This window comes from Triturus cristatus, chromosome 3_2, assembly GCF_964204655.1.
Source record: "Triturus cristatus chromosome 3_2, aTriCri1.1, whole genome shotgun sequence".
Lineage (NCBI taxonomy): Eukaryota > Metazoa > Chordata > Amphibia > Caudata > Salamandridae > Triturus > Triturus cristatus.
The window spans coordinates 926,848,966-926,866,058 of record NC_140584.1 but is presented as its reverse complement, the minus strand read 5'-3'; the positions used below and the strand labels follow the sequence as shown (position 1 = coordinate 926,866,058).

General features: G+C 44.9%; 1 long non-coding RNA gene across 1 annotated transcript; it reads left to right on the top strand.

Moving 5' to 3' along the window:
* Positions 1–8,801: 8,801 nt before the first annotated feature.
* On the top strand, positions 8,802–15,477 carry LOC146858817 (uncharacterized). Its single transcript, XR_014980029.1, has 4 exons — positions 8,802–8,938; positions 14,758–14,853; positions 14,987–15,080; positions 15,176–15,477. It is a non-coding gene; the product is annotated as an uncharacterized LOC146858817 (long non-coding RNA).
* Positions 15,478–17,093: the final 1,616 nt, after the last annotated feature.

Genomic DNA, 17,093 nt, shown 5'->3' with positions numbered 1-17,093 from the left:
ATGACATGGTGCATGAGACGACTTAGAGCTGGCTGAGTGTGGACCACATCCGTAAAGGAGCAGATCACACTCTGACACATCCACGTGCACTTACAACCCATGACGTCAAAACACATCTGCAGACAAACAATGCACAAGAGTACAAAAATATGTTCAACAGCACAAATGACCCAAGTCGCAAATATCACAGCACCCGAAAAGCACACAAGTCAAAGGCACATCAACACATAGGGATGAGGTGCTGTCAAATCAGAGCTGCAGGACCGACTCGCCAACAATGCAGCATACACACATAGCAATCACAGCACATCAACATTAACAACAATGTGGTACAAAGTGCAATACTTAAACCACAGGGCAGAGGACACAACTGCTGCCGCTCGTGCGTAGAAACTGGCCAATCACATCTGGCATTGCATGACACTGTGAGATGATGTACAAGTACAACCTCACATCCGTCATGTAGGCGAAATGTCCACTCTCTCCCATCAAATAGGCAGCTCCTCCAAAACAGTCACAATGTACATTGTCATGCAGTCTGTATGTAAACATGTACAATGGGCAACATACATGCAACACACTGTTAACCTGCATATCCCCTTTACATTGCAGAGGGACAATCAACACCTCCTACAGAGCAGACCACACATCTCTACAGTGATGATGAAGAGGACACCCTGCACTTCTGCCCAGATACCCTCCAACGGCTCGTGGACAGCCTCAGCACCCCACCCCCAGGAGCAATGCAGCTCAGCTGCATCGAGGTGACCCCACCCCCTGTACAGCCCACACAGCAGGAAGCACACACCACCACGGCTGCCCCACGGGACCCACACGACCAACACTAGGAATTCCAACACCGTGTGTTAGCGTGCCAGGAGGAGTTGGCTGACCAGCTGCGGATGGGTTTCGACATCATGGCAGCCAAACTTGATGTCATACGTGGGTGTCTGGGTCCCATCAGGGACCACGTACAGTCCCTAACGGACACCCCCTGTCCGCACCATGCTCACGACAATCCTTGGCTGACCTCGCTGTGGCCATCACTCCGATACAGGAGCTGCCTAGTCAGACAGGCTCCAGCGATGACAGCACAGAGTTGGCACAGATGCGGAGGACAATGGAGACCATGGAGCAGATGCAGGCTGGGAATAGGGCTGCCACGGCTGAACACCAGCGACATGTAGCGGGGATCTTCCAGACCTTGCAGATCCTCATCTTGCCATTGCTGCCACAGAGCCTGTACCAGATGACTGCTGCAGGAACTTCGACACATACATCTTCGCCCCCTGATGTGTCAGTGGCACACAGTAATGCAGCCCTTACACCTCCGCACCCTGATGTGTCAGTGGCACACAGTGATGCAGCCCTATCACCTTTGTACCCTGCTGTGTCAGTGGCCCACAGTGATGCATCCATAAAACCACCGCACACACTTGACACACCAGACACAGAAGACTTCTCAGAGGAGTAAGATGTGGAGTACAATAACTGTGTGAGGAAGGAGGCAGTAGCAACCGTACCCGCCACATGGCCAGTCCCTTCATGGTTCAGCCCCATTCATCATACCCTGGTACAACGCATCCAATTGTCCCCCGGAACACTCTGACATTCCCCTGGACCCCGACATGGACTGCCATATTTGCCCTTGTACCAATGACACAGCAATCCGTCTGAGGACTGTACTCTTCCTCTTCAGATCAACTTTGCATTCCCCCAAGGACTCTGGTTGGCCCACCACTGGGCAACCACTTAATCTTGGCTTGAACTGGACATGTACCCCTCCATCTCGGAGACTCCCCAGAATGTGAATAAAACATTCCAAATCACACAGATGTGTCATGTCTATGTTCACCCACTTATACAAGTATGGATGAATTGCACATGCACAACAAACTTGCATTCCCCAACATAGCCCCACGTCCATGTATCACATAGGGCTGTGTGTGTCAATGTCAGAATCGGTAGCCCACCTGAAGTAGTGTCCCCCATCGCATGTGGCTACGGATCTCCTCTTCGCATGACGTACTCACACACATCAGTATGTACAAGGTCTTTCTTCAATGGATCATATCGATCCACAAGGCAAGTAGTTTGACACCATACTCACATTGCTGAAAGCACATAATGGCACAGGTCTACAAGCAAGTATCCCAAACACAATGTGTGGCTCACAGAGGTGGAGCTGCCAATAGGGATTCATTACCTACGTACCAGAGGCAGTCTGTCCCTCCCTGTGTATGGACAATGCTCATTGACACACACGATTTGTCAAACTAGTCAACACTCATCACAGTTGTACACTGGTGAAGTTGCGTAGGCTTTATTAGCATGTGCGTGTCAGTACGGGCAAGTGATGGGCCCCAACAGGCAGACAAATGCTGAATAGACTTACAGACAGAATGGGAACGTGTCGAGGTGCATGGAATGGGGTGGCAAACATGTGCACATATCCTTACGGTTGGCAACCGTCTCAGCCCGCCTTGCCTCGCTGGTCGAGTCATGTGATGTTTGGGTCTACTCATTGCCCCGTGTCTGGAGACACGACTCACAGCCCATGGGATCTGCATGGAGCTTTCCCACCGGACTGCGCCAACTGTGTGCTCTGCTGACACTGAGCAGGTGAAAGGGAACAACAAGGTCACATGTACTGCCACATTGGCATGTGTGTAGTCTACCTCCAGCAGTATGTCAGATTTGGGAACTTTGTCAAACGACTCTGTGCAGCTCCGTCCATGGGGCTGTATTCTGAGTTCGTGCGAATGGAGAATAGTCCACTGTTGTACTGGCTTATGGGACCAATCCTCCACGATGCAACACGGTATTGGGACCTGTGCTCTGGGTGTCAATCAGTTGTGTATGCAGGAAGGTAGTTACTCGTCCATGAATGCGAGCGCTGCTTCATAGGCAATCAGTTACAGAAGTACGTCGTTCTTGGATTCAAGGAACACGAGGGAGAGCCAATCCATTAACTGGTCCAGACAGATGTGCTCCAACCACGCAGTTACACCAATCTGCAGCACAGCCCGATAGGGGAGCGCCTCGATGTGGTCACTGCACACGATGACTTGTACAATCTCCCATCCACTGCTGCCGGCACAGACACCATCAAGGCATCCCATGCGCGGGTATCCCGTTTGCACTCCTGTTTGTATGCCAACAGGGGTCGCACACACAAGTCGTAATCCAGTTCAGCTACCGTTGTGTTGGATAGGCAGACCTCCATGGGCCACTCGAATGTGCATGATCGACATTGGAACCATGGCTGGACGCATGTGACATATGCAAGCTTGAAACTCAGACGGTAACTGATTCGCAGGACTGCCATTGGCAGAGCTCCCAACAGATGCAGCATTCGTGCACGGTACTGTTCCACGTGAGTGTGGTTGTGCATGTGCTCAGGATTGCCTGCCATTGCGTTTGTTGGTCTTGTACCACAGGCACTCCTCAGACCGGCAGCAGTTCTGTGAATGATATGCCACAGCTCGGAGTAATGAGTCGTATGTGTGTTCAACGTTTTGACGTAGGGGTTGTCTCTTGTACCGATATGTTGGGGGCATGCCATGCAGGTGTAGCTCGAGCAGGGACAAGTGTGTTTGGGGTGTGGACAAGTCGCTCTTTCATTAGCGCAGTTCGTGGTGTGGGAGTCGACAGAGACTGGTATGGTATCTAACTCAGGGGGTGCCGTGTGCATTGGAGACCAAGGTCAGAGGTTCGGATGTCCTTCCGCCTTGTGTTTCAAGACAAAGGAGCTTTCATGCCTAATTTTAGTCTGACTACTGCTTGCATTTCTGAAATGTAATGTGGCCTTCGCGCTGGATATGTTGCCAGGCCTCAGATTTTGGATGCACCAATTGCGAGGCACACGCAACAGTTGGCATGTATGTGCCAAAGGCACGATTGTCCTTGCGCCCTTGTTCAGTCTCTCTCTCTTTCTCTGTCCTTTGATGAATGCCTGACACACCTTCTTATCTGAGATATTGACTTGCAGATTGTCCTGGGATGACCCGCCATGACTCTACCAAATAGTTGTTTGGTATGATATTTGATTATGATGTTTTCTTTGGACTTTCAATGGTGAAGGATTGAATCTGCTTTTTCTGTACTCACATGGCTGTTAGTTGTTGTGTTTCTGCGACATCAGGCGAATGGTTTTATGCATGATTTTGTGACGTTGATGTGCATTCTCTTGGTCCGGGAGAGGTGGGGGGTGGCCGGGGTGTGGTCCAAGGGGGAGGGGTTGGCTGTCCTGGGTGTTGTGGCGGGGGGGTGTTGTCTCCCTGTTGGAGCTCCGAGCTGCATGATTAGTGGCTCCATGGCGTCTGTTGGTTTTGGTCTTCAGGTGTGGCTGTGCTCTGGGTCCCTTTTCTGTTGCCGGTTGTCGTCCGACTTGCACCAGGTCGGAGCAGGTGTTAGTTTCCTGCTGCTATCACGCCTTATCGCATGTTTTGTGGTCTTATCCCTGATGTGGCTGGTCGTTGAGAATGTTTCGGTGTAGTGTTGTCGCGGCTTTTTGCTCGGGAACGACTACTCTGCATCTCATTAGCGATAGTTGCCGGGTTTATCCATGGCGATGTTTTTGGAGGTTGCTATCGCAGGTAAACTGGTGGTATCGGCAGTTTGCACCGGCTTGTGAATGGGGCGATGGATTTATTGTGACTTTGGCTGCGCTAAAGTGCCTTTAACTCGGCGATAGCTTCTTGAGAATATGCCCCTAAGTATTGAATAAAAAATATATCAGTCTGGCATTGTCACTCAAATGCTCAAAGTATGTGGGTGGCGTCCAGTTCACGCCACCCACACACAGCCCTGCAAGTGTCGCTGAGGCTGAGCCCGAGGACCGATCCGCCACTTGTCTAAGGTTCATGTCTGTTCACCCAACATTAAATACAGCGTGCAGACCAAGAGTTTATGGTATAGTCATGTATTAATGCTATAATGCGTAATCGCGATGAAAGGGTTGAGAGGATGTCAGAAAGAAGGAACCACACACACCAATGGTCTTATTAAACACCTTTGTGTGTATTACTCAAATGATACAATGAGATGAAAAATGTTTTTTGTGCGAAGTGTCCAAAGTGAAACAAGAACCTAAAAATCGGGACATAGTGTGACAATATTTACAAGGTTTCAAAATTTCTTTCCACAGAAAGCGACCATTTGTAAGTATATGGAAAATGTACAGCAACTGTATACAATAATCAGTGCTGAATTAGTGGTTCGCTTTCATCTTTACTGTTGACAGCATTTCGACCCTTTATGCAGTGTAGGGTCTCATCAGGACCTATGGGTGTAGGGACATCTGGGAAAAGAAGAATAGAGTCAACATATGGCCCATTTATCGGCACAAATGCGACAGACTGGAACATGTGGGCAAAAAGGATATTGAAGGGACACCTGGATTCTCGATTGCGCAGCTGAGTGAAGACTGTGTGCCAACCGTGAGTGATAGTTAAAGGAAGAGAATATTCACATTGCCTCTGATTGGCTAGCAACACTAGATATCTTGTCTCTACCAACATCCCACAGAATGAGAGTATCCTAGTCATTGAGAAGCTACTAGAGACTAGACCCAGACCCATTCAGGTACCCACTTCCTTCATCATTTCACTGTTACGCATTGCTCTACAAACCAATTACTTTGTGTCAGGTGGCAATTACTATCAGCAGTGCTCTGGTACCAGCATGGGTGCAGTTTTCACACCGAATTTGGCTAATATTTACATAGAACAGATATATGCCCTTAACATCACAAACCAACAGCGTTCAAGTATTAAATGCTGGTATAGATATATATATGATGTTTTTCTCATCTGGTCTGGAAGTAAGATTGAATTCAACAACTTTGTAGAGTATCTCAACAACATTCAGAAACATCTAACCTTCACTGCCACATTACACAAATCCACTATAGCTTTCTTAGATCTCAACATCTAACATGCGGAGGGAGCACTATACACCTCACTTCATAGGAAACCCACTGAGAGAAACACACTCCTATCATACAGAAGCCATCACCCTCGGGCATTGAGGGATGGTTTACCTTTCGGACAGTTTTTACGCGTACGTAGGAACTGTACACGAAAAGAAGACTATATGTTAGAGGCAGAAACATTAAAAGCAAAACTAGTGGCTAGAGGGTACCCAAGAGAATTGTAAAGAAGTCTATGAAACGTGCTTGGTACTGTCCAAGAGAAGAACTATTAACTACAAAAGAGAAAGCACTTCTAGACAGACTCATCTGTCTCACCACGTTTGGAGTACACACGAACAAAGTTCACAATTTAATTGCCAAGAACTGGGATATAATTAAGTGCATTGACTCAGAAATGTATGTCCCTATGTTCGCTTATAAACGAGGAAAGAACATAAAAGATCATCTAGTCAGATCATCCACTGAGATCATAAAACGTAAGACTAACACTCTTGAATCTACATGGGGCTTACCCGAGGTCAAAGGTCATCATAAGTGTGGCAACTGTGTTGCCTGTTCCTTTACATTCAACACCAACACATTTGAACATGCCAACTGCAAACATGTGTTAGAGTTCTTTTCAAACTGCAACACACGAAACGTGGTTTACTGCATATGGTGTCCCTGCGGGTTACCATATATTGGGCAAACCCAACAACCTGTTAAAGCACGCTGTGGGCAACATCGGAGTCGCATACGACGCTCAGTTGCCAACGCCCCACTGGTATCTCACTTCAATGAGAAAAACCACACAGCTGAGAAAATCAGATGGCAAGTCATTGACATTGCCGTTGTCCCTGAAAGAAGGGGTGACATCACACAAATTCTACAATGGCGTGAATGTCACTGGATAGACAGAATTAATTCTATAGACCAGGGACTCAATTCCGCTGAAGAGTGGCGAGGATTCGTCGCCACACTGACACAATAATGCTGCACACAGATCTACAACTCTGAATCAGATGCCTTTTGGGTTCACTAGAATAGGCCTGTTGATGTCACATCAATCGCATATTAATTTTAATGCACCAACACCGCCAACAGCCTACTGTGGGCACTTCACGACATGTGGTCACAGATATTCCCTATGGCCGCAACACAATCACCAGTGCATAATGGATTGTACAACAGTCATGTCTAGCTATGCCTTTTTTCTGAATAATTAACAATTGCTGCTATGTTATGTATATCCATTTACCTTGCTCACATCGTGCAGTTGTCGTGTTCATGCACTAAACGTTACATTTATGAATATACATAAAGTAATCATTCGTGCTAATTGATTATACAAATGTGTATCGTAAAACTGTCTATCTAACACTGCTGTATCGTAACTGGCAAATGTGAAATTTTATTTTCCAAGTCCCGCTTTGTAAGCCCTTTCATACAATCATGGGCGAACACCGCTCTTGATATTAAGCTATATAACCCCTTTTCCTGCCCCGCTGCTACCATAACGTGCCAACAGTTTTTTCCATATTCTGATTCTATTACAAATAAAAAAAATTGTGATGCAAGCATGCATTGCTTATTTTCCCGATTTCACTCCTTCAATTCTATTATTTCCATGACTAATGGACCTCTCTCCTTGGTCTTTCTTCACTTTTTTAGTTTCCCTTACCGAAAACCGGATAACTCCATGTCGCGACAATCACCACTGATGCCTGCTGATTTTTCCGGTTTCGTCTGGATTACTTTTTGCATTTAAAATCGAGCGAGCGCACGCTCACTGTCACTAGACCTACAGCAAGCTGACAGATGCAGTCTTGCTGTCAGCGCATAGCACTGTCACGTGTCCCTTCGAATTCTATCACCATTAAAGTAAGGAACCTGCCCTGTGCATTGAGACTACGCAAACCTCTAATTGTACTGCCATCCAAGCCCTCAACTAACTTTCCGATCCCTAATCCCACAGGAATCTTTAATCAGACAAGATGGAAGTGGACAGCCTGATGCTGATCCGTTCTCAATAGTACCTCGTTGGTAGACTAGCAGCCACATTTTGGTAAGAATCCAGTTAGTTACCTCCAGCCTGTTTTTAGGTCTCGCCTAGCGGTGCAGCGATTGCGCTGCTCGCTTTGCGAGGCATGCAGTATACACTATAGGTGAGGGAAGCCCTGCCCACTCTCCCGCCCACTTTTTCATTGGCTTGTGGCTTTTTCCTTTCTAAATGCTGACTTCTGATTAGTTTAGAGGCTACTAGTCCCGCCTTATGACGGCCATGTCTCCTTCCACGGCTATTGGCCCCTTTACTGCATGTTTCCTGAGCACTACTCCGCAGTCGATCGTCATTTGGGCTTCTTTTTGGTAGGATGGTAGTTAGTTTTGGGCTTTGTTTTAGGAGGGATTGGGCTTGTTCCTCTTGTGAAAGCTGCTACTGCTACAGCGCGCTCTGTGTACAGGCAGCATGCTTAAAAGGCACACCCACTGGGCACCTGGTGATTTGTAAATTTCAAATATTCCTCACGGCGCCTGCTTTCCCTTTTAAATATTGAGCGTGAGGGCAGCCTTTAGTTTAAAACACTAAGTCTGAGCCTGCCTTCATTTCTACATCTAAACACGACAGCCGCAGTCACTTATCCCACAATCACTTTTATTTCCAATTGTCACAACCGCCTTCACTTTTAATTATTAAGCGCGACGCACTCCTTCATTTTTAAATTGTTAAAGAATCCGAGGCATTCTGCGTATCAACTCACATTCCATTCAAACATGGCCGTGAGCTTGGCTGCCTCTAAATCACGCCCCCATTTGCAGCTCCCCTTGTTTGTGCGCATGCTTAATATCAAAAGCATGCGCACGAGGTTTGGTCGTCCCGAGCCTCTGGGTGCAAACAAGTAAGACACTCCTCCCACAGAAGAGCAGCGTTAGTGCTGTGAAGTGCTTCTTGAGCGTCTTTGTGTTCATTTTTCGGTCCATGTACAGTCTGCAATATAAGTAGAACAGCACTGCTGAGAAGTGCAGGTACTGTGCCGTTATAATATTGCAGCTCTATTAAGACGTGTCTAATGTGTGACAGCCATTTGCATCTTAAGGTTCGATGTCATGGGTACGGGAGCTCAGCTAGGGGATGCCAGTACTTTGATGTAATTACAGTAGCACTGCTGTGAAGTTATCGTACTGTGCATTATAAAGATAGCAGGATCACGATCTAGTTTCAGCACGGTGCCCTTTCACGAGCGCCGCGCTGGTTTTGCTTTCCCTCTCGTGTCTCTCTCTTCGCTCGCTCCTCCACCCCACTCTCTCTTCTGTCTCCCCCCCTCCAATCAATCATGGGGCTCCCTCAGGCTGTTACACGTGAATAATTCTCAAAACTGCACTCTTTTGTTATTAGCAGTCTATAAGTGTTTGTTTTGTGAATGTACTTGTTTCTGTGCCACTGTTTTGTTACAGTTTGTTTTAAAATGCACGCTATATAAAATGAGCACGGGGCAGCGCAGCAGAGCTTTGAAGTTAGCGCCCCTCACCTTCGGTGCGATGTTTTTGACGTGCCAAAAATACATGTCCTTTTCTAATATATGAAATAGACACACAGCTCTGCGGTGTGTGCACAGCTTCGAAGTTATCTCCCCACGCCTTTGCCCCGAAATTTTCTATATGTTTGTTTTCAATACCCAGAAAATCTTTAGGTTAAGTTCACGGTATATAAAATTGACAAACAGCTCCGCAGCACGCACAGAACTTCACAGCCAACTCCCCACACCTTCAGCGCGTTGTAATTCATTTGCAAAAAATGTCGTTTCGTAATACAAGTGGTACTTGTATAAAGCGCTATACAATTGGTTTCCATATGAAGTGCTGTAATATCTGTAGGTTAAGTTCACGCTAACATATCCTTTTCTAATACACTTGATTTTGAGATTAAGTGCTGTAATATTAGGTTAAGTCCACACTATGTAAAATTGATTTGCAGCACTGTGGCGTGTACAGTGCTTTAAAGCCAACTCACCATACCTTCGGCGCGATGTCATCCTTGCAAATTAAATAAGAGAATTATTTTCGCAGATGTCTTTTGGGCTCTTTTAATGAGTTACCTGTTCCCTAATCAGTTAATTGTGCATCTTTACTCATCTGGTCTAGGACCGAGCAGCAGCTGTTTCTGATGTATGTGGTCACAGTGTCTAACAAGCACTTAACATAATGATTCAGAACACTCACAATGTCACTTTTCATGTTTTCCTAAAATGCCCTATGTACCTTCTATCACCAAAAGAAATATTAAATGATGGTTTATATATTTTTCAACATCATCATACTGAACCTGTCTATAGGGAGCTGCGTTTTGGTACTGAGAGTGCATAACACAGTAGCAAAAACAAGGCATAGGAAACGAAAATAAGGTTTTCAATAGCCTGGTTTAAAAGTACAGAATGTGTTCCTCGGGTTGGCTGTGGAAGATCATGGCATATAGTTACGGAGTCAAAATTCATGACGGGCAAAATAAAGACGGTGGCAGGCGCAGGGTTCCAGGTGTACTTTTGGGAAGGTCATGCAACTTTTTGTAAAGCTGTCTATTACCTCTGAACTAAGTTTCCCACAAATCAGAACGCATATGCACGTTTCTTTTATCTACAAAGTGAAAAAAATTCCCCCATTGAATAAGCTCTTGCATTGCAACCCTGCCAAATCTGAAAGCGAGTGTTTACCTTCCCAACTTGGAAGGGCAGTTGCTCCAGCCCTTTGCTGGAGTACATGTTTGACCGTTTCCAGGGTGGGAGGAGGTCTAAGGGAAGTCTGAGGTTGCCCAGAAATATGCAAACTTCCAAGGCAGACCACCCTGGAATGCAGATTTCCCACCCCTTATGAGTGATTAATTATTATAAAGTTCTCTGGTAAATCTCCAGTAGTAAATCCATTTATGCCTGTCAGAAATCGCTTTTCTAATAATCTGTAAATTCAGTTCTGAACCTATGTTTACAATCAAATTTGCCATTTGGAATAGGGCCATTTGATCCTTATTTTTAGGCCACAGAGCTGTTATGAAAGGTGTGAGCTGTCTTTTTGTTTCATCAATGACACTCAAGGCCATATCTAAAATAACATGCTGGATGTTACATTTCCTTTTGTAATACATCTGGAGTTTATATAAAGCGATATACAATAGGTTTTCATATGGAGCACAGTAAAATCTTTAGGTCAAGCTTTCGCTATATAAAATTGACATGCAGCACCGCGGCGCATGTAGAGCTTCTAAGCCAGCTCCCCACACACAGGGCCTGCTGCTCCTAAGTGCGTAGTGTTTGTGAGTATTGCATGTGTGGGGGAACATTATGTGCTTCTTATGTAGGAACATATGTAATATGTATGCATTCAGTTGGTGTGCATTCTGTATATGTGTGTACCTTGCCCCTCTGTATATGCCTGTGTACCTTGTGTGTGTCTACGGCGGGTTTTGTGCCTACACATTTTTTTCCTTTTATAATGCAACTGCTGCTCATCTGACGCAGTCTAATACCTTCGGGTTAACTTGTTAACCTTGGGCGCAAAGATTTACACATGTTTGTTTTGGGCCCACAAGCGGGGGTGTTCACAGTTAATAAATTAATCAAGTTTTTTTGCAAGCCCATTCCAAAGCAATCTAAGGCCCACTTAGATTTCTGGACAATATAGCCAAATGATGCAGACTGAGTCCCGCACGCAGATGGCTTATGATGACAACAAGCATTCAACTCCACATAATTCAAAACACTGCCACACAATTAACTGCCATGCAATTCCATAACACACAAATGCACATCATATAATTCCATGACACATCACATTTCAACATCCCATAACTCTACACCATGCAATTGAACTCCACATCATGCCACATAATTATAATACATCAAATTCAACTTCAAAAATTTCTACTCCGCTCCATGACACATAATTCCACTTCACTTACTAAAACTGCATGCAACATTATGCTCCACGCAACACAATTCAACTCCAGATAATTCCACTACATATAATTACACTCCAACCTACATAGTTACACTTCACACCACATAATTACACGGCACATATTTACACACAGCACCAGAACACTTAATTATACTCAACAAAATTCACCCCATATTTACACTCCACATAATTCCAAACAATGCCACACCACACAATTCAATGCCACACAACACCATACCACACAACACAACACAAATACACTCCACTCCATACCACATAATTTCTCTCACATAAATCTATTCCATCCCACATTGCAACACTCCACCTAAATACAATCCACACCATGCCATATAATTCTGCTCAACATAATTTCATTCAGTGCCACACAGTTCCATGCAACACAATTCAACTCAACACAATTCCATCCCACAGTCACAAAATTCCACTCCACAACACATTATTCCTCTACACACCACATATATCCAATCCACCCCACAAAATTCCACATAATGCTCATAATTCAACACTGCGCCACATAACTCCACTCAGTACATGCCACTTCATGACACACAGTACCACTACACATAAGTCCACGACATTTAATGCCACTTAATTACTATCCCCTTAATTCCATTGCACACAAACACACTAATCCAGCATTTCTCATATTGGTTCACTTCAGGTCTTTCAGCACAGTTTATTTGCCATAACCTTTCAAAAAATCCAAACTTCAAACACACACTCTCCTCCATTTCTTTCGGTATCTTCTGCATACACAAGCGCAGCCTCTTTATGCGTCTATAAACTTCTCAGTCCTTCATTCTCTCTTTTTCACACACTCTTTCTACTACTCTATCTAGATTTCAGGATTGTATGTCAGAACCACACAGGCGTTAATCACGCCTGCCTTAATAACTCTGTCCGAAAAAGAAATGTGTCTTTACAGTGCATTCCACTACCAAACAAGTCGTTACAATGACTTGCCTTAGGGAAAGCACTGGAGTTAGAATGGTATAATTTACTATTCCAACTCCATTCTGTGCAACAGTAGGGAAAGTGTTGAACTTAAAGTCCAGCATCAATCCAGCAATGCTTTCGTTAAGGCAAGTCGTACTAAAGACTTGCGCGATAAAGGAATACGTTGGAAAGATGTCTCCGTGGTTCGGGCCGCACTGTTTAAGGCACAGCATGGTTTGAGCTGTAGTATAAAGGCTGTTTCCCAGATTTCATTCACCACTTCATACACAAACTACTTATCACTCTTAATCTTACTTTCTATGTATTTTATAAAGCTCCCGTCCCTATCTATGCACCATACCACATATTTCCAAAACACAAATACACTATACACACAAAAGTCAACCCCACACAATTCCACAGCTAACGATTCCAATTTCAACCACATAATTCCACTACAAACAACATACAACTACTCCCGATTGCATTGCAAATGCTTGTTTAACTGGGTCAGGGTTTTAAAGGTTAGCAGGGACTTAACCATTCGTAACAGCACTCAGCCTGTTTAGGCCAACTGATCCATCTTTCCTTTCAATTGCCTTCATTATGTAGACTTTATCCAAGCTATACACTGGGACTTCCATGCTTTGCAGCTGCAGCTGTAGGAGCAGACAGATACAAGCTGGCACTGTACAACTTAAAGAAGATTTTGGTGGTTTTGTCATCAAAGGCACATAGTAAGACGTGCGGACGGTCTGTCATGGCCTCCAAATTTCTTTACTACCGTCTCCGTGGCCCAGTGTAGGTTGGATGCGGGGTTCCACCTCACCCCCAGGACACTTGTTGGCTGTGGCAGTGGGGTCTTCAGTAGGCCTGGGCTAAATTTCCGTTCCGCTCGCGGAAATTGCGATAATAGGACATTTTCGCGTTCCGCGGAGAGCGCGAAAATGTCAAAATTTCCGCATTTTAGCGATAATTTGTTTCTTGCTCATGCTGTAAAATAATACATTCTCTCGCGCGCGCGTTCGCCTTACCTGAATCCCCGCGTTCGCCGACAAGTTTTCCCGATCCGGTCGCGTTCTCCACGAGATGTTGGATTGTTTGTAGCCATTTGCGCTGTCTGGCGACAGTTCGCGCCCGCAGTAATGTCATTCGTCGCGCGATCATGCACCGCGAGAAGAGTGAAAACAAGATGGCCATGCCCGTGAGCAACCGCATGGGTAAGTTGGCGAGCCGCGACCATGCAGAAAATACCGCGAACAGGCAGGAAAAAAAGTCCGCATCTTCGAGATATTTCCGATTGTTTGCGGAGATTTTTAACATTTTCGCGATAATTTGCGAAAGTTACTTTCGCAAATTCCGCCCACCCGTAGTCTTCAGTCTCGTTTGCTGACGTAGGAAGCTTTTGAAAATGCTTTTTTCGTGCCTAGAGCACGTTCCAACTTGCAATCTGTAGTTCCGCATTTAACGTTACAAAGTATGGGCCAGAAATGCAATGCAGTGCTTATGTTTGTTACGAAATGTAGCCATGTTATTTTTCACAGTACATAAAATATTGCCTTTCCCACTCATATCACGCCGTGTAACTGTAACCGAACTCACTCGCAAGTATTCCTTCTCTGGTAGTAATAATGCGGGACTTTTTGTTCAACAGAAACAGTATTCACAGGAGTCATTGACAAGTTCCAAAGTATTTAATGTGTTGTAGTGATTACAGTCATTGGGGAATGTACGAAAAATACATGTGAACGAAGCTAAGTTGCAGTAATGTGCGTTTATGTGCTGCATCGCCAAATACTTATAGGGTCCAAAAGGCGAGACCGATTGCATTGCAAATGCTTGTTTCCTGATGCGCCTATTGCAAGGGATTACAATGATCACTTGTACCACATCATTGACCTCCCGCCACGCGGGTCCTGACCTTATACCATCTTTCCCAGAGTTCCTACCTTCACCCCGGCCCATACACGCCTAGCTGTGTCACCTGCATCAGCGCTGTGCTATTCATCGATTACCAGCCCACACCCTCACATGGGGTAAGTCTTCACTCTGCGCAACATCCTCGTTTCTCCTATTGTGACCGACTTGACACATGATATCATTTGCAATATATCTCTTAACTTCCCTTTTCTTCTTTTCTTTTTCTCTTTTTACCTCTCACATTACCAGAACCCGGCTCGTTTCCCTGTGAGTATTCTCTTCCTTTAACTATCACTCACGGTTGGCACCCAGTCTTCTCTCAGTTGCGCAATCGAGAATCCAGGTACCCCTTCAATATACTTTTTGCCCACATGTTCCAGTCTGTCGCATTTGTGCCGGTAGATGGGCCATATGTTGACTCTATTCTTCTTTTCCCAGATGTCCCTACACCCATAGGTCCTGATGAGACCCTACACTGCATAAAGGGTCGAAACGCCGTCGACAGTAAAGATGAAAGCGAACCACTAATTCAGCACTAATTATTGTATACAGTTACTGTACACTTTCCATATAATTACAAATGGTCGCTTTCTGTGGAAAGAAATTTTGAAACCTTGTAAATATTGTCACACTATGTCCCGTATATTTTAGGTTCTTTTTTCACTTGGGACACTTCGCATTAAAAAATGTTTTTCATGTCATTGTATCATTTGAGTAATACATACAAATGTGTTTAATAAGACCATTGGCGTGTGTGGTTCCTTCTTCCTGACATCCTCTCAACCCTTTCATCGCGATTACGCATCAAAGCATTAATACATGACTATACCATTCCACAGGAACCGTTGTTTCGGATATTAATCAATCACCCTGGTTCCTTAGTGAGTAGGGTCCCCTTGTTTTTTGCTTTCAACCATAAGTTTATGGCAGAGTACCCTGTCCGCAAATCTCTAGATAAGGTCCCAATCTGTGCTTCTAGTGCAGGAATGCACCAGACACCAAGATGTAGAAATGGTAACCAACATAGGCTGGAATACCTGACCACACATAAATACTGCCCAGTCATGGTTGCCCTCAAGTAATAAAGATGGTTGATGGGCTCCCATTTGAGAGGTGCGGATTTAATAAATTCTTTAATTTCATTGAAGTCAATCATTAATGAGAGGTTGGGCAACCTGAAAGTTTCAAATACCCTATAGGGAAATTAATAAGTATAAATAATGAGGAGCTAAGACACTGAGCTGGTGCGTGATTCTTGTCACTTATTAGGGGTCTACCCTTCTACATCGCATACTGCAACCACTAGCAGCCTTTCTCATGCCCAGCTGGTACTGCCAGTCGATGTCTCTACCTGGAATCACACATCAAAGTCAACTGCTACTGAAAAAGAATAGGTGAAGTCCTCCACAGAAAACATTACACGATGAGTACGCAGAAAGGTGCTTAAGTCTTACACGTTAATTTCAGACACCTTCTAAAGCATCAAGTACATACAAATGGCAGACTGGAAACTATAAAAATTCCTCTCACATACCATAGTATGCAGTTTATTTTTTTTAGAGTGCTGCATGCAAAGGGCCAACATCGATAGTAAATATCCCCATACCTCTGTAGAAACAATTCACCCATGTATTAGATACCAAGGGACATATTTATGAAAACTTCATGCAGTGCCGCCTGGCACGTCAACTTGCTGTGCTGCGTGACAGGAAAAGGACAGGAATGCGCCGTATTTTCCCAGCGCTGCCGCACAATGTGCTGCCTAGTGCCAATGCAGGCACCCTTGGAACATTGTGCAAGGGCGCCTGTGTTGCAAGCAGGATTATTTTTGTGCAGGAAGATGTCCCTTCCCCTGAGGCATTTTTCTCTTTCTATGTGTACTGCAGAATACAGCACATATAGAAAGAGGAGGGAAAAAACGAGGAGAAATAAAGATATTTCTCCTTTTGATGCCTCCCTTGGGGATGCGTAGCAATTTTGACCCATTCCCAGGTCTTTCACTTATAGCACATCAGGGAATGCGTCAAAATCTATTGGTTTTGCATGAGAACGCCCATGGGTCACCTATGGAACTCCTCCCTGAGGCAGAGTAATGCAACAGTAATTTATGCTGCTTTGAATTACTCAGGATTTATCGAGCCACTCGGGGCCACACAAGGGGTCTTTTCATGGCTTGATAAATCACATCTTATGGGTTGTTTCGCTTTTGCACCCCACTGAGTGGTGCAAAAGGGAAGCAACCCTTTGATACAAATGGCCCCAAGTACGTCATTCTATTCAGAACTCTGGTAAAAAGTCAGTCACACCAGAACTAGGCATAGTTACACATAACAAAAATATAAATAGAATTTTCAGA